Source organism: Anabrus simplex, chromosome 3 (assembly GCF_040414725.1).
Source record: "Anabrus simplex isolate iqAnaSimp1 chromosome 3, ASM4041472v1, whole genome shotgun sequence".
NCBI classification, from domain to species: domain Eukaryota; kingdom Metazoa; phylum Arthropoda; class Insecta; order Orthoptera; family Tettigoniidae; genus Anabrus; species Anabrus simplex.
Window position 1 is genome coordinate 467,617,494 of NC_090267.1, and position 18,418 is coordinate 467,635,911.

Consider the following 18,418-nt stretch of genomic DNA (forward strand, 5'->3'; position numbering starts at 1 on the left):
CCTCCACGTCTTCCCAGTTCATGTTGCCACTATGAGTCGGACCGGGATTTGTTTCCACACACCCTATAATTAACACTACCATAATCACCGCTGCCACCTGTATTATCTCACCCATCATTCTCGTTTCTACTTTACTTCCTTCACTCCAGGCTGTTTCCATCTTCCATCTTCCCTGCCATCTTCCAATAACCACCCGGTATTGGTCCACACCAATCATCTGCCTCTTCCCTCCCGTCTTTCTTCCCACTCGCCGCACGCACTGCGCTCCCGCTCTACCGGCACTGTCAGCTCCGAACGTCTGCGTCCGTCCGCTGTTTAGATAAGACTGGAATGATGATCAATCGATCACTAGTGATCTGCATTTAGGGCAGTCGCCCAGGCGGCATATTCCCTACCTGTTGTTTTCATAGCCTTTTCTTAAATGATTGCAGAGAAATTGGAAATTCATTGAACATCTCCCTTGGTAAGTTATTCCAATCCCTAAGTCCCCTTCCTATAAACGGATATTTGCCCCAATTTGTCATCTTGAATTCCAACTTTATCTTCATATTGTGATCTTTCCTACATTTAAAGACACCATCCAAACTTATTCGTCTACTGATGTCCTCCCACGCCATCTCTCTACTGACAGCTCGGAACATACCACTTAGTCGAGCAGCTCGTCTCCTTTCTACCAAGTCTTCCCAGCCCAAACTTTGCAACATTTTTGTAACGCTACCGGTACTCTTTTGTCGGAAATCGCCCAGAACAAATCGAGCTGCTTTTCTTTGGATTTTTTTCCAGTTCCTGAATCAAATAATCCTGGTAAGGGGCCCATACACAGGAACCATACTCAAGTTGAGGTCTCGCCAGAAACAAATATGCTCTCTCCTTTACATCCTTACTACAACCCCTAGATACCCTCATAACCATGTGCAGAGATCTGTACCCCTTATTTACAATCATATTTATGTGATTACCCCAATGAAAATCTTTCCTTATAATTATACCTAGGTATTTACAATGATCCCCAAAGGGAACTTTCTCCCCATCAACGCAGTAATTAAAACTGAGAGGACTTTTCCTATTTGTGAAAGTCACAACTTGACATTTATCCCCATTTATCATCATACCTTTGCCTACTGTCCATCTCCCAACATTATCGAGGTCATTTTTCAGTTGCTCACAATCTTGTAACTTATTCATTACTCTGTACAGAATAACATCATCTGCAAAAAGCCTTATCTCTGATTCCACTTCTTCATACATATCATTGATATATATAAGAAAACATAAAGGTCCAATAATACTGCCTTGAGGAATTCCTCTCTTAATTTTTACAGGGACAGATAAAGCTTCACCTACTCTAATTCTCTGAGTTCTATTTTCTAGAAACAGAGCCACCCATTCAGTCACTCTTTGTCAAGTCCAATTGCACTCATTTTTGCCAGTAGTTTCCCATGATCTACCCTATCAAATGCTTTAGATAAGTCAATCGCAATACAGTCCAACTGACCTCTTGAATCCAGGATATCTGCTATATCTTGCTGGAATCCTACAAGTTGGGCTTCAGTGGACTAACCTTTCCTAAACCCAAACTGCCTTCTGTCAAACCAATAATTAATTTTGCAAACATGTCTTATATAATCAGAAAGAATGCTTTCCCAAAGCTTACATAGAATGCATGTCAAACTGACTGGCCTGTAATTTTCAGCTTTATGCCTATCACCCTTTCCTTTATATACAGGGGCTACTATAGCAACTCTCCATTCATTTGGTAAAGTTCCTTCATGCAAACAAAAATCAAACAAGTACTTCAGATATGGTACTATATCCCAACCCATTGTCTTTAGTATATCCCCCGAAACCTTATCAATTCCAGCTGTTTTTCTAGATTTCACCTTTTGTATCTTACTGTGGTGTAGTGGTTAGCGTGATTAGCTGCCACCCCCGGAGGTCCGGGTTCGATTCCCGGCTCTGCCACGAAATTTGAAAAGTGGTACGAGGGCTGGAGCGGGGTCCACTCAGCCTCGTGAGGTCAACTGAGTAGAGGTGGGTTCGATTCCCACCTCAGCCATCCTCGAAGTGGTTTTCCGTGGTTTCCCACTTCTCCTCTAGGCGAATGCCGGGATGGTGCCTAACGTAAGGCCACGGCAGCTTCCTTCCCTCTTCCTTGCCTATCCCATCCGATCTTCTCAAGGCCCCTGTTCAGCATAGCAGGTGAGGCCGCCTGAGTGAGGTACTGGTCATTCTCCCCAGTTGTATCCCACGACCAAGAGTCTGAAGTTCCAAGACACTGCTCTTGAGGCGGTAGAGGTGGGATCCCTCGCTGAATCCGAGGGAAAAACCGAACAGCTGATGATGATGTATCTTACTGTAAATGTCATTTACTGCAGCGTAGTCGGATCGACCGATTTTGCGGTGGGTTGGTGGGAGGACTACCGAATTATTCGATATTTGTCAGCTACCGTTACAACAGATTGTTTCCGTTTGCATTCGGTTTTTCATTCGGAATGCAAATTCCAATTGTTTCCGCTAGATAGCGCTGAAATCGCCACCTCTTTCGTCACGGAGTGGTCAGTCATTTATTATAAAAATGGCTGCGGTAGTTTTCAACATATAAGTGTACGCGCCAATTCACTCCGCTTCTCAAGACGGTAATCAACAAAATCTCTATTGAAAATAAAATGCAATTACCAGTATATAGGCCTATTTATACGAAGGTTTGTGAGTAAATTAATGAGCACTTATTTCGAGCAACACTGATAGCGCAACGGGTAAATCAACGAGGTGCAAACAGTGGGGATGCAGGGTTCGAATCTTGCTCTTGGTGACTGTTTTAACATAGGAATATTGTTTTATCAAGGAGAATTATTACCGTTTTATATTTCGTTAGTGAGTTATGCAGCCGTTTAAAGGAATTATTTATTCCGTACAACTGGTAACCAGTTCATCCAAGACCAACTACAATATATCAGACCTTAATGCAGCTATTGATAATAGCAAAAATGGCGGCCCGATCGGTTTGTTCAAATGTAAACATAAGCATGTGCGAAGCATCTGTTTAGTTCTTTCTGTTTGTTTGGTTTGATTAGGAAACGTTACTTTAGAGTGTTTTTTTTTATTGAAATTTGGTTTTAAAACTATTTTGATATATTAGGACGTGTTGATCGTATTACATGCCTGGATGTAATTCATATTACAGCAGATGCACTCACATTCAGATCAAATGTTCTTAATTCATCGTGACGATTTCTTAGTTACAAGAATTTTATTAGTGCATTAAAACATTCGAGGATAAATTTGTCAATAGAGTGGATGCGTTGCGCGTGCTTGATGAGCTGTTTTTCCGGATAAGTCCAAAACTCTGTGTTGGTGCCAATCCATTTTAAAAGTGAGGTTATTAAAAGTGATAAAGCTGTTTATTTTATCTGTGAATGAAGATTATATTCGCCTTGTTAAATTAGAGGGCAAGGTATCAACTGATATACTGTCACTTACAGTACGTTATTACGTTGCCAACGATTTGGGTGTTAAAGTGCTTTATACGAAAATGCACATGCTACCAGAGAACTTCAAATAGATTCTCCTATTGATTATCTGAAGTGAAATTGATATAGCAGTTTCGTGGATCATTGTCAGAATCATTGTTATGAGATAATTGAAATTCGCCAAAGGTTATGTTTCTAACAAATTTCTTGAACGAGGTAGGCTATTATACTTAAAAGTATATGGTAACAGAAAGGTCATTCAAATAAATGTATTTCTAAAACAAGTATTGATTTATAGGAAGAATTTACCAAGGGTGCTCCCTACTATATCTACACCAGTTCGATAAATTTCCAATTTCTTTGAAATCACTTAAGAAAATACTAAGTAGACTATTGATACGTAATCTGCCACTTGGATGACAGCTCTAAATTCAGATCATCGGTGAGTGATTAATTAATTAATTGACTGAATTGAAACGCGTCAAATATTCCCCCAGGACTGTTATTTTAGAATGCAATCCTGTATTACCTATTTTCTTTACCATAGTAGCTCGTAGAAAAAATATATTTTTTAATTATCCACATATTGCTTACCTAAATATAGGCTATTTCTAGTTAGTGTTGGTCTATTACCCAAAGTAAATTTTCTGTTCGTTATTATTGACAGCTTAGCAATTCAGTGCGATAATCCAAAGGTTATGTTTATGTATCACATGCGTGTTTTCATGGAACAGATGCATCGGCCATGTTGTTTTTGTATTAAGGTCTGATATTATTGTAGATGGTCTTGGTTCATCCCTCATTATGACCGGTGCTAAACAAGTCATCAAACACGGCTTTATGCCAACTTTCAAGGTATCGTATCGTAATCTGTTTACCCTCCAGGTTCGGTTTTTCCCTCGGACTCAGCGAACGAACCCACCCCTACCGCTTCAAGGACAGTGTCCTGGAGCTTCAGACTCTGGGTCGGGGGATACAACTTGGGAGGATGACAAGTACCTCGCCCAGGCGACCTCACCTGCTATGCTGAACAGAGGCTTTGTGGTGGGATGGGAAGATTGGAAGGGATAGACAAGGAAGTGGGAAGGAAGCGGCCGTGGCCTTAACTTGTGTACCATCCCGGCATTTTCCTGGAGGAGAATTGGTAAACGACGGAAAACCACTTCGAGGATGGCTGAGGTGGGAATCGAACCCACCTTTACTCAGTCGACCTCCCGAGGCTGAGTGGACCCCGTTCCAGCCCTCGTACCACTTTTCAAATTTCGTGGCAGAGCCGGGAATCGAACCCGGGCCTCCGGGAGTGGCAGCTAATCACACTAACCAGTACACCACAGAGGCGGACAACTTTCAAAGTACAAGCTCAAATTTATCATTCCATAGGCAGTCTATTGCCAATGCTCATCAAGATCCTGAATTTTTGCAGATTTACTTTGTTGGTGAAGAGGAAAGAGAAGCACTAATCTGACTCAAAGTTATATAATGATAAATGCAATTTTAATATTGTGCATAGTTTATATAAATACTTCCCATATACGAACCATGAACCTCTAATGATTGAACATTAACATTACATGAATGGAATTATTTTAAAATTATTATATCCACTATATTTGTTCCTAGGAAAACATGTTGTCTTTTCATTTAGTTTAGTTTGCTGTATTCATATTACTTTAACTAGCTGATGTACCCGTGCTTCGCTACGGGATTCTCAGAAAGACTGACTTTGTGGTTTTCCTAACCTGAAATCAACATAGGTCATTACAAAAACGTAAGTATGTATGTAGCGATTAAAAGCAATGCTATCATATACAATACTCGATCAAATGGAAAGCCGCACGTTTTATCACTTTTAACGAACAGTGCTGCGGTTAGATTGCGGTGCCAATCTAATAGTCCAAAGTTCCAGAGCTGGGATGACCAGGCCGCAGATTGCCATGAACACTCATCTCCCAGTATTCCGCTAAATATGCACACTGTTCATTCCAATCAGTTCCTCAGAGTAGGGATTGAATAGCCTGAATGCTGTGATGATCCTGTGTGTTACGTACCAGTAGTATCAGAAAATTTATAAACCAGGGGAATGGCATGCTAAAGAAGAAAGTTATCTAACTCCTCAGCTACTTCCCATCAATATTCAGACAGGCTGTTACACTCTGTACGACTGGGCGAGTTGACCGTGTGGTTAGCAGTGCGCAGCTGTGAGCTTGCATCCGAGAGATAGTGGATTCGAACCCCATTGTCGGCAGCGCTGAAGATGGTATTCCGTGGTTTCCCCACTTTCATACCAGTCAAATGCTGGGCCTGTACCTTAATTAAGGCCTAAGGCACTCCTTGCCCTTTCCTATCCCATTGTCGCCATAAAACCTATCTATGTCGGTGCAACGTAAATCAAATAAAAAATACTCTGTACGCAGCATTAATCCTATCTACCGGAGATGAGGGGCAACAGAAGACACAAAGCACATCACGACAAACAATGGTCAATGTAATGTTATTGTTGATCAATGTTATGAGCATTCTATATTGTAGGCCTTCACATTTAGTTTTCTTTCGACTCTGTGATTTGTAAAATATTTTATACCATAAACTGCAGTTTCTTATTCTCCGACTTTACATACCGATTTTCATTAAATACTGTTTACCCATTTTCTCGTTACTCGGCGCTGATATGGACTTAGTAACAAAAATCCAAATTCATGAATATCTTTGTGATCATAGCCAGTACGGTAACAATGTATAAGACATGAATAATAGGAAATTTAATACTATATAACCTTAGTTATGTAGCATTCATCGATTACACCTCTAATAAGAAATATTTGAGAATTACATTTTAGGCCTTCCCCTAAACTACCATTTCACTCAGCGTGAATAAAATAATTTACAGCCTAGACTATAGTGATTTATTTCCTGACTTTGCATACCGATTTTCATCAAGATAGGACTACTAATAACAATATTTGAGAATTAAATTTTAGGCCTTCCCCTAAACTACCATTTTTCTCAGCGTGAATACAATTATTGATTGCTTAGATTGTAGCAACGTATTCCCCAACTTTGCATACCCATTTTCTTTAAAATACGACCACTAATAACATAAATAGTTGAGAATTCAATTTTATGCCTTCCCCTAAACTACCATTTCACTCAGCGTGAGTAAAATGATTTATAGCCTAGACCCGACTTCACATACCGATTTTCATTAGACCACTAATAACATAAATAGTTGAGAATTCAATTTTAGGCCTTCCCCTAAACTACCATTTCACTCAGCGTGAGCAAAATGATTTATAGCCTAGATTGTAGAGGCTTATCTCCCGACTTCACATACCGATTTTCATTAAATTCTCTTCAACCGTTTTCTCGTGATGCGTGTACAGACAGACAGACAGACAGACAGACAGACAGACAGACAGACAGACAGACAGACAGACAGACAGACAGACAGACAGACAGACAGACAGACAGACAGACATGACGGAAAAGTAAAAAATGCATTTTCTTGTTACTATGGACATGACCGATACAGAAATACCATTATTTTCAAATTCTGAGCACTGTACAGACAAAACTCTTATTTTATATATATATGTAACGAAACCACATAGCTATATATATATATATATATATATAGCTATGTGGTTTCGTTACAATAAGGACATAACCTTCGTCTGAAATTACCTAACATTTGTTATGAACAGACGATCTTACATTCATTAACTTGTGGTTAGGGACACAAAAATGCATTTTATATAAAATGAAGCATAATGACCACAATTACTTTAATCGGGACATTTTATCTTATTTTATAGAACAACGTATTTCAGTTTCCAATTACTTCACTCGAACATTGTGTAACGTTTGTTACTAGTCGTAGTGTCTATATTTCCGCTTATATTAAGAAAACAAACATGCTATACAAATCGGTAGTATAATAGTCTACAACAATCCACATTTTGGTAGTTACTAGCAAATGACTTATTACTAGTTACTAGCAAAGAGAATAAGTTTACTAGTACTACCGCAGTACAAAACGTATAGGCTATTCTTCTTCTTCTTCTTCTTCTTCTTCTTCGTGAAATGTTTTTGGGCTCCTTATTTATTAATTTTTGCCCAGTCAATATTCTTGTGTAGTTAATAAGAACTATATAGACACCTAACCATACTGAGCACTGAATAAAAACATTCGACAATATATACAATATACACTTGATAAACTCATATAGCGGGAAGAATAATTAAAACAAGTGCTAAAACTTCGTATAGAAGGTAGAAAGGCAGGTTCAGGGAAGCAGGAGGAGATGAATATTATCAGATATACAATCGAACACAAAGGAATCCAGGAACATGTCTACTCACCAAAACAACAAGACCAATGAAATCATGATGTAGAATCTAGTTATAGAGTTAGGTTAGTGTCATCAAGAAACGTGGTAATTAATGAAATGACGTTAGGTGTCAAATTATAAAGTAAGCAAGATATGCTAGAAGGCAAAGGAATTTTATGCTGAACAAGGTGATGTAAAAAACGGAGTCTAGCTGAACGATATAAAGAACAATTGAAATGGTCAGCATCTGCGTCGGGAGAACCACATACACAAAGTGAGTGAGTTGACAGGTGAAATTTATATTTATACAATGGTGTAAGCGCATGATTAAATCTAAGACGGATGATAGTAATGATGTGTCGTCTGGAATACTGACCTGATACGAACCAGGGTTGTAGGGGTATGAGAAGTTGAAGTTGGTAGTATGATCGACCCTTGTAGTTTGCAGTATTTTGCCATTGTAATTGCCAATCTTCACGGGCCTTATGTTTAACATGTATAAAGTAATCAGTGGGTGGAGTAGCTATAGGGAAAGCGGGGAGTGGAAGACGTGACGCTTGTTTAGCGGCATTATCAGCTTGTTCATTACCGTAAATTCCAATGTGAGCTGGTACCCAAACAAAAGTAAGGTAGACATTTGAACATTCAAGGGTGTAAATTAAATGTTTCACGTTATGTAAATACCAGTTGAATGAAAAGGAGATGGAGGAGAGTGATTGTAATACACTCATTGAATCAGTGTAAATAGTTACTTTGGTATAATGATGTTGTATAGCATAAAGGAGGGCTTGTCTGACGGCAAAAATTTCAGCAGAATAAATGGAAAAATAATTGGGTAATCTAATTTGTTGGACAAACTGTGGTTGTACAGCAAAAAAGGCCGCTCCAACACCAGTCGATGACTTCGATCCATCTGTGAGAATGTCTACAGAATTAGGAAAGGGGAGACACATAATTTTTTGTGAATCTGTACTTGTGTATTGTGCAAAGTAACATCGTGGCTATAATTAGAAGCAGGAGGTATAATAACATAAGGGCGATGGATAAAACATTCATAAGAAAAGGAGTAATACGGTAGCTTGGGCATACGTAAAATGGAATCTCGGTGTTCATGTAAATAACTATATGCATGATATAGAGCCGGCATTTTAATAAGACGATGACGGAAAGTGTCAGAAAGTTCAAATAGAAGTTGTAATTTTGGAATGAGAGGAGTAGCGATTATGGCAAATTTCTTAAGTAGGTATTTTGTGGATAACATAAGGCGCCGTATTTGTAGAGGGGGATCTACAGTTTCCACAAGTAGAGCATTAGTAGGCGTAGTACTAAGAGCACCGATACAAATGCGAAGTGCACTAAATTGGATTGTATTTAAGTGTGTTAAGGTCGTGGTAGAAGCCATATCTAGCACATGGGCCCCATAATCCATTTGGAAGCGGAGTGTAGCCTTATATAAAGAAAGAGCAACGACTGGATGAGCTCCCCAATTTCTGCGTGTAACAGTTCGGAGGAGATTTAAATAAGAATTAGCTTTGTGCCGTAAATATTTTACATGCTGGGTCCAGGTTAGTTTATGGTCTAAGAATATTCCTAAATATTTGTGATGAGTACAGAGAGGGATGGAATATGTATCAAATAAAAGAGGAGTTCGATCATATTTACGGTGGTGAGAAAAGATCATCGTCGAACATTTGGATATTGCGAGTTGAAGACCATGAGATTCCAGCCACGCTTCAGATAAGAGTTGTGACATTCGTTCACGGCATGTATCAATGTTGGTGTGAGATAAATAAAGAACGATATCGTCAGCATTAGCTATTATGCGAGCGGAGCGTGTTATTAAGCTATCAAATTCGCTCATGTAAAGTGCGAAAAGTATCCCGCTGAAGATGTCTCCTTGCGCCAAACCATGGGACGTCTGTCGATTGGAAATATTGTGTTGATACGGTTGTAATATAAGAGTACGGTAGGTAAATAATTGTTGTAAAAGTGAAATAAAACCAGGGGGGAAGTTCTTAGTTGAAGGACAGTCCCATAACATATGTAATGGAATTGAATCATATGCGCTTTGAATATCAAGAAACGTAACGATAGTACTATGACGACGTGCTTTAGCCAAAAGTAGATCAATTACAAAGGTATTGATAGCATCTTGAGTGCTACGTCCTTTAAGAAACGCATATTGGTTTCTTGGAGTCAGATTATAATATTCGAGTACCCAAAGGAATCTCTGGAGTAATATTTTAAGAAATGTTTTTCACATACATGAACTAAGGACAATTCCTCGGTAGCTGTGAAAGTCAGTAGGTATCTTATTCGGTTTGAGGATGGGTACAAGAAAAAATCATTCCATTGACATGGCAGTCTAAGTGAAGATAATATGTTGTTATAGTAGTTAATGATAACTAGTTTAGCGTTGGAAGGCAATAAGTACAGCATACTGTAGGTGATGTAGTCTGGGCCAGGTGCTGACTGAGAGTCTGTAGGAAGAACTGTTTCAAGTTCAGAAAGTGTGATAGGCTGTAATAAAACAGAATAATGACGTCTATTTTCGATCTGGGAAAATATACTGAAAGGCACAACATAGTCCGGGGTAAGAGAATGTAAAAACGTCTGAATCACATCAGTAGAAATTGACGCAGTAGCAGCATGTTGAGAAACACGGGTCAATATACGGACAGCATTCCAGATTTGTGTAATCGGCGTTGAGGGTGTAAGTGAGGAAATAAATCGCTTCCAAGATTCCCGACGCTTGGCATTGAAAACTCTGCGAGAGTAAGCAATATGTTGTTTTAAAAGGAAATAATTATGCGGAGATAAATTTTTTCTATACAAGCAAAAAAGTATTTTACGTTTTTGTATAATATTATGACACTCAGCATCCCACCATCGCAAGGAGCAGGTGTGTCCTGCTTTCGGAGTGTGTACTGCTTTAAAAGGATGATAAATATTAATATATCGAAAAACAATCTGTAGGAGAAAGTCATAAGTAAGCAGATGAGTTGGCATAGACGAAAGTTGATTCTCAATAAAGTGTCGAAAGTTATTCGCATCAAAATTTTTGAGATATCGTGTGGCAGGGAAGGAGTGACTGTCAAGCAGAGACTGATTCGGTCGACTCAGGCCATAGGTGATAAGTATAGGAGAGTGATCGCTTGTAAAAGTATCCACTAATGTATGCCAAGTTATAAATGTTGCCATCGAACTACGACATAGAGAAAGATCCACCGCACTGGGCGGGGAACCAGGGTGGGTTAATCTAGTGGGAGATCCATCATTAAGTATTAATAAGTCATGTTGATATGACGCATCCAACAGATGAGTTCCTTTGGACGAATCAGAGCTACTACCCCATACTGTATGATGACAGTTCATATCACCAAGGATAAGTATTTTTGAGGCATGATCAAATTGAGCAAAATAGGACAACCATTGTTCTTCCGAAAAATACATGTCTGGAGGGCAATATAAATTAATGATGTAGATATCACGATAAATGATACCAATACTATAAGTAGAAGGTACTAATTGATAAGAGATATTATGTTGAATGAGAAATGCTACTCCGCCATATCCTCGTCCATCATATCGTTCAATACTGTATCCTTTAAAAGAAAAAGAATGACACGGCAAAAACCAGGTTTCTTGTAAAGCTACAAATTGAGATTGTGTTTGTTGTAGGAGTAATTTTAATTCATGTTGTTTAGTTAGTATGCTCCTTGCATTCCATTGCGTGAGACTGATCATAGAAAGAAAACATAGAATGAACACTATCTTTTAACATATTAAGTACTTGAGTTACATGTTGATTATCACCTAGTAACTGGATTAATTGGGAAAGCTTACTACGAATGGCCTGTTGCAAATATAAACGTTGCTGTTGGATATTATTTACTGTCGGGGGTTGTGATACACTGCTGTGTACTGACGGATTACTGGAAGTGGTAGGTATCGATGGGGGAGTAAATTGTGTAGTAGGGACTCTTGAAAGGGACTGAGAAGCTGATGCTGAAGGTGTACGAATAAGATTTAAATAACCAGCGTGGTCATATCCAGTTGCTGGGACCGGTCGAGGTTTAGGAGTGACAATTTGGGTAAATTTTCTCTTTCTTGGAAGTACAGGAGATGTAGGAGTTACAGGCTGTGTTAAAGGGGGAAATTGCTGCGGGTTCCGATCAGGAAAATAGCTGGGAGGATGAAGTTTAGACACTGCTTCATTAAATGAGATGTTTTCAGTGCTCATGAGTTTTTTTGACCTGAATTTGATGCTGTTTTTCGGGACATGAATCAGAACCAGTCAAATGGGGTCCATTGCAATGCACACATTTTAAAAAAAAGTTTCCTGACAATCTGCAGTAGCATGATTCATAGAGCATTGACCACATCTAGTAGTGTTAGCCCTGCAATTTTTATCTCGATGTCCATATCTATGACATTTACGACAAAGAATGGGATGAAAAATAAACGGCTCCACTTCCATATACACGCTATATAGTGACACATGTGAAGGTAATTCTTGACCTCGAAATGTTACTTTTACAGAACCCGTAGGTAAAGAGTCTGTTTGATCTTGTGTGACTCGTCGATTGAGACGTTTAACAGATTTGACAGGTACGGGTACGATGCGCAATGGTATCACCCAGATATCACAATAAAATTTGTCACAAATGGAACATAATAATTGCTTTTACACATATCGAGAGAAAAATCTCTGGCAAATTAAGAAATATTTCATTTTTGGAGTATATTATGTATGGATACTTTACCACTTTACAAGTACATTTGGTGTTACGCTCACAGTGACACACGTATGTCTTTTGTCTTACACTTTCAACAATTTCGTGTGTGATATCTGTGGTCACTGAAGTTCTTTGCTTTTTCTTTGCTTTCGTTTCATTGCTTCACTTGTCAATGACACAATTTCATGAATTGTATCGCGATATGCAGTATTTAATAGGCGACAAAATGGTATGGCGAATGTACATAAGAAAAATTCAGTGGACTAGTTTATTGGTCCAGGGATCGAGCTACTTTCGTTCGAACGGAAATAAAAATATTTATTGCTATTTTTCTGTTGACCTCCATTTTGCTGTTTGAACTGGCCGCTCTAGTCATCTGGACAAAGATAATGAGAATCTACAGACATAGCACTCCCATTCCACGGTGCTAGCCCTGGACCTGAAGAAAGTAACAAAAGATGGCGCCAGCAGCGAATGGACAAAGATAATGAGAATCCACAGACATAGCCCTCCCAATCCACGGTGCTAGCCCTGGACCTGAAGAAAGTAACAAAAGACGGCACCAGCAGCGGAGTACGACATAAACCAGTCCTGTCTACAAGCCTTAAGTATGTTTTCATATTTCTCAAATAACGACGGTTTTTCTTAATTTGCCAGAGATTTTTCACTTGATAAGTGTAAAAGCAATTGTTATGTTCCATTTGTGACAAATTTTATAGTGATATTTGGGTGATACATATGCGCATCATACCCGACAGGTACTGAAGATTTTAAGTTTTTAAGAATTTCCGATTCAGTGAGCGTTTTGTCGACATCACGAATAATGCCCACACGCATGATATTAGAGCTGGGTATGAATGCTTTAAGTTTTAAAGAATTGAGCAGAGGATTAGTTAGGAATTCGTTTGCCTGTACTGCATAGGAAAATTCCAACTGAAGGCGATTTCTCCCTTTGCGCGTGATAGACTTGACATTAAGATTAGTATCGTGAAACTTGCGCCCTAAAGCCATTGGGTGCAAATGACTAAGATTTTGCGAATTAATAGACTCCACAAATACAATATAGTGGCCATAATGAGTAATAGGATATTTTTCGATGATAACAGGCTGAGTAGAATTCAAATTAGTTGGATTATTCGACTCTTTTGTATTTTGAGAAGAAGAACTATTCCGCTTCTCGGGATTAGATAATGGATCATCTTCATCCATACGAATTACTATCTCTCGTTCAACTGATAAGTTTAATGGATCGGGTGATTCATTACCCCCACTGAACTCTGCCATAGTACGAACACGACACTATATCACTCACTACACTGTATGTGACTCTCCAATCGGATACACTAGTCCAGGCAACCGAACTGAAATAATTCGTCGAAATCACTTATGCTAGATTTCTTTACTAAATACCACAGAAGGCGGAGAACTTATATCCTGATGAACTTTCTAACTATTTTCCTGAGTTCAAAAACAACGCCTCTTTATGGTTGCTAAGGTCAACAATGTATAGGCTATTACTACCGATCTCAAACCGAATGAAAACTATCGGATGTTTTCATTCGATAGTCAAGCCTCACAATCGGTAGTCTACCGATAGTTTAAAACATTCGATATTCCCATCACTAGACAAAGCCTACTAGATACTAGAAGGCCTGGACAGAGAGCAAATTTCTTGCATTAAAAGCGGGATAATAGTTTTTCTCTTTTCCACCGGTAGGTTCGCGTTTATGTTCTGTTGTTTGGCGCGAATTCTATGATTACGTGTGTTACTGCAACATGTTTTGTGAGAAGAATAACATATTAAACTTCGTTTTATAAGGAAAGGCCTTATCTAACATGAAATATGAACAGTTTTGTCGTTTTTTAATTTATTTGGTCTCACGATTTGCAATATATGGATGGTTGCTGAGATGCACTTAACATTTTTTAGTTATGTGCTTCCAAATTACCTTAAAAGTGGTGGTGATTATAGTTTTAAGAGGAAGTACAACTAGGCAACCATCCTCTATATAACACTAATCAGAGAAAGAAACTGGAAGGGACCAGACACTTCGAAAAATGAAAGTATCGGCCAGAGGAAGACAAGGGCCACAAAGGGCGTGAAAATGAAAGACTCCCTACCCTTCGGAAACCTAATACCGTTGGGGTCGGCAAAGAACCAGAGTTTGCCAAGGAAGGTCGGATAGGAGAGATGAAAGTAAGGAGCCTGGCACAAGTGGAAGAAATACCAGGACTCAGCTAAGGGCCCCGTGGTCGCCAACCCACGATCCAAATTTCAGAGCCCCTGGGTCCAATTGCCGTTAAGTTTCTCTATCCATTCTGTGGGTTAAGTTGGTTTATTGTTGCGTGTCTAACTGCACATCTGACAGCAAAAAAATATACACAAATATAAAATTTCATCTTTTTCCTAAAGATCCGAGTTTACGGGAGAAATGGAGGCTTGCTATTTCTCGACAGGGCAGCAGAAAAGGATCTCTTTGGGCTCCTAATGACAACTCCAGAATACGTAGCTTGCACTTTGTCGAATCAGATTACAGTGTAAGTGCTGTGAGGGGAATTCTGCTCCCCGACAAAGTGCCGACGTAAATTCGTCTTCTTCTTAAAAATGTATTAATATTTACAACGCGGGCGTTAGGATATCTCGGAAAATGTAACCTTGTCCGAAAGCTGAAATTCCTCACCGCTCCAAAGTTTAAAGAGGCGTTTCAGTGCCGCGACTGTGATCAAGCACACATCACATACGTAATACTTTTAAAAAAAATTCAGGCCTGTTCTTGATACTAATGCAAAGAAAGAGACTAAAGACTGTGATTTATTAAACAAATTCAAGAGCCAGCCTCCGAGAAAAAAAGTGTTGAAATTATAGAAATAGGGAGAAATCTTGTTAGTACTTCTATTTAGGCCTATTTCCCTATTCTTTATTCTTATGTGATAATCAAGTGCTAAATGAAAGAAATATATGAAGTGTAGTGTGTTCTTAGTTGTTTTATATATTTATATCTGATTCACACCGGGCATAATGATAATAAAATGTATTATTTCGCGTTATTGTATGAATCTTCAATATAAAGATATAGACAGAACATGAGAACAACAGAACATAAACGCGATTCAAGCGGCAATTTCCTGAACTACTTTGTTCGCCCAGAAATGTGTCGGCTTGTCCAGGCCTTCTATTATAGCTTAGGCAACGCACTAGATAGATCACAATAAATGTGCTGTGTCTGTGTGGTGCGCACATGCACAAGTATCATAAGGACACTGATACGTATGTTGGTATTCAGACTGCACTACCGGTACATTACAAAATTTTACAGTAAAATACAGAACAAGAACGATATGATCAAAGTGAATAGTTATACGGAGAATGGTATGTTCAGATTTCAATCTAAAATTTTTTAGGCTTCTAGAAAATAGATTCAAGAGGTCTATTGGTTTTAAAATGTTGTCTCTGTGAATCAACTTTCACTTGTTTATTGTCCGTTTCTGCTTATTTTTTTTGTAAAAATTTAATGGGAGGGCGGTCTAAGGCCTCATTCACAATGCACACGTAACCGTAAACTTAACGCCGTGACGTAACCGTAAAATTAACGTAAAATTTGTGGTATTCACAATGGAGGACGTAACATTAATGTAAAGAGTACACAGCAGCCAACCAAAACACTGACATGTTATTTAGTACGGAAGCCAGGTTTTGCGCTTGTAGTTATTGATGATGATTATGTACTTGAATAATAGAACAGGGATGGTGTATTAATGTGTTTAATTAACACTCCAACTATCGTGGGGACGAAAGTAAAAACATGAATAATAATCAGAGAGACTAAAAATAATATTAGAAGCACAGAACATCAATATATGAAAGTCTTCGAAACCCTAACAATGTTCAAGGAGTTTATAACACATATATGACATATATTGATACTAGAGGCCGCCACACACTCCCTCCGCAGTGACAGCGTCCATGTGTTTTCGAGGGAAGGTGATCATTCGACCTGATCTGGTGATCCGTGGTGCGGGTGTGTTGGATTGAGTGCTGCCTGTTTTCTTCTGAAGGTTGACACTTTTTGGAATGGAACTAGACGGAATGTCCAGAGTAGTTTCTCCAGATATGTCTTCCTTGTTGTCCGATGATTGGTCTGCCAGAAGGAAGGCAGGTTTCAATCTGTCAATGCTAATAGTTTGTTTCCCTGTTGGCATCTCCACCTCGAAGTGTTTGTCACTGCGAGACAGGACTGGATATGGCCCGTCATATTGTGATTGAAGAGGTGTTCTGACCGCATCATGTCGAACGAAAACGAACTTGCTCGTCATCAGCCGTGGGTGAATGAAGATCTTTTTGCGGTCGTGATGTTCTGTTGGGACTGGTCTTAGGTTCCTCAACTGTTCCTTCAATTTGAAAACGAAGGTTGGGATGTCAGTTACTAGTTTCTGTTCGTTGAGAAATACTCCTGGTAGCCTAATTATTGAGCCGTAAGTCATTTCCACTGGCGAGGTGTTGACTTGCGGAATTATGTAGGAACGAAGTCCTAAAAAGACCAGGGGAAGCTTCGAAACCCAATCATCAGACATCTGTGCCTTCAAAGCAGATTTTAATTGACGGTGCCATCGTTCAATTTTTCCATTTGCTGCCGGATGATATGCTGTCGTTTTAATGTGGACGATGCCCAGTGTGCTTGTGAGGCATTTGAAAAGTTGACATTCAAACTGCCTTCCGCGATCAGTAGTTATGATATGAGGCACGCCAAAACGAGATATCCATGTTGAGACTATGGCAAATGAAACTGCTTCTGCTGTGATGTCAGCTAATGGAACTGCTTCTGGCCATCGGGAGAAACGATCAATAATTGTTAGTAAATAGCGATATCCTTGTAATGGAGGTAAGGGTCCAACTATGCCCACGTTAATGTGACTGAATCTTGCTGCCGTTGGAGGATACTGTCCCACTGCACTGTTGGTGTGTCTCCAGACTTTACTTCGTTGGCAAGGAATACATGCTGATGTCCAGGTCTTTACGTCCTTTCTTAGTGATGGCCAAATGAAGTGCTTTTTTACTAAATTAATGGTTGCTTGAATACCAGGGTGAGCTAAATTGTGTAGCGAGTTGAAAATTGCCTGTCGTAGTTGTTGAGGTACATATGGGCGAATCATATCTTCAGTCATGTCGCAAACGAGTTCTTTACCATTGGGCAACATTATTGTTCGAAGTGCAAGTGACGTATTCTTAATGTGTGGAAGTTCTTCGTCACATTGTTGGCTTTCTGCTATTTCTTCCATGGTAACAGTTGGAGGTATAGTGATTGAAGCAATTCTTGAACAAACATCAGCTGCGATGTTCTCCTTTCCAGTAGTGTAACGTATGTCTGTGGTGAACTGTCCGATGAAACTAATGTGTCGTATCTGACGTGGAGAAGCTTTGTGTGAACGTTGCTTGAACATGAAGGTGAGTGGCTTGTGGTCGGTGTAAATCGGAAAATCACGTCCTTCAAGCATGTACTGAAAGTGCTTCACAGTTGAGTAGGCAGCGAGGAGTTCTCTGTCGTAGGTTGAGTAATTCCTCTCTGCATTTGTCAGTTTCTTGGAGAAGAATGCTAATGGTTGCAGATTATTGTCCTTGATTTGTTGCAAGGATGCACCAATAGCATAATCTGAGGAATCTACCATTAAAATTAGTGGTAAATTTGAAGATGGATGAGCTAGAAGTGCTGAATAGGCCAAGCTATTTTTTAGGTCATTAAAGGCTTGTCGAAGGTTTTCTGTCCAATTAATTTTTCTGTTGTCATTTTTCTTAGTCCCGTGGAGAAGGTTCAAAAGCTCTGCTTGTTTACTGGCTGAATTTCGCAGTGCTCTTCGGTAAAAGTTAATGAGGCCAAGAAAGTGG